Source organism: Oratosquilla oratoria, chromosome 35 (genome assembly GCF_046742065.1).
Source record: "Oratosquilla oratoria isolate Oo_2021 chromosome 35, ASM4674206v1, whole genome shotgun sequence".
Classification (NCBI taxonomy): domain Eukaryota; kingdom Metazoa; phylum Arthropoda; class Malacostraca; order Stomatopoda; family Squillidae; genus Oratosquilla; species Oratosquilla oratoria.
In genome coordinates this window covers 40,769,157-40,770,083 of record NC_134811.1, presented here as the reverse complement: position 1 = coordinate 40,770,083, position 927 = coordinate 40,769,157, and positions in this window count along the sequence as shown.

The following is a 927-nucleotide window of genomic DNA, read 5'->3' as shown; positions in this document are numbered from 1 at the left end:
TTTTAACATCCTTAATGATACCAGAAAGTTTAAAAAGGTCAACAAAGACCCCACAGAATCACTAAAGGAAAAATTAAACCGATTGATATAGGGAAATAATGTTGCCAGTAAAATAAAATTCTATCAACTTTCAGACGAGTATGGTATGAGTTACTGCTATGAGACAGTCAAAACACACAAACCTGGTAATAAACTTCGACCCATTATCTCTCAAATTACTGCATCTATGTACAAACTTGCTAAGAAACTCTAAACCATACTGACCCCTCACACCTATCACCCATAGTCTGCAATCGACATCCGACTTCCTAGATATCCTAAAGACAAACTCTGCAAAAGGAATGAGTGCTTTTCTCGACGTGGAAGGGTACACAAATATTTCAGTAAACCATACAATCAATTACATCATCAACCGAGTATACCACGATGACACTACACCAAAACTAAATATCTCAGAATCTATACTAGGCGGTCTGCTTGAATGCTGCACTAAAGAGGTCCCGTTCATTTATCCCCGTGGAAATTATAAGTACTGTCAAATCGGTGGAGTGGCAATGAGATCCCACATTGGAGTTTTAATGGATTATGCACGCACAGGTCAAGGTTGGAATCTCTTGGCAGAGCTTCTAAAATATCCAATCTGTCTTAAATATACACAACATGTTCCGGAGGGCTCGCCTAAATGGGGATTGGATGAAAATGAGATTACCTCTTCTGTAGCTATGTCGAGTGTGGTCGGGGACTTGTACAGTTTATTTGTACCATCGCACATAACTCAGTTGTTGCGTCTTGACTTCGTGATTATGCAGGCACAGGTCAGGGTTCGAATCCCGTGATACTTTCTACAATGGTCAACACACACACACACACACACACACACACACACACACACACACACACACACACACACACACACACACACACACA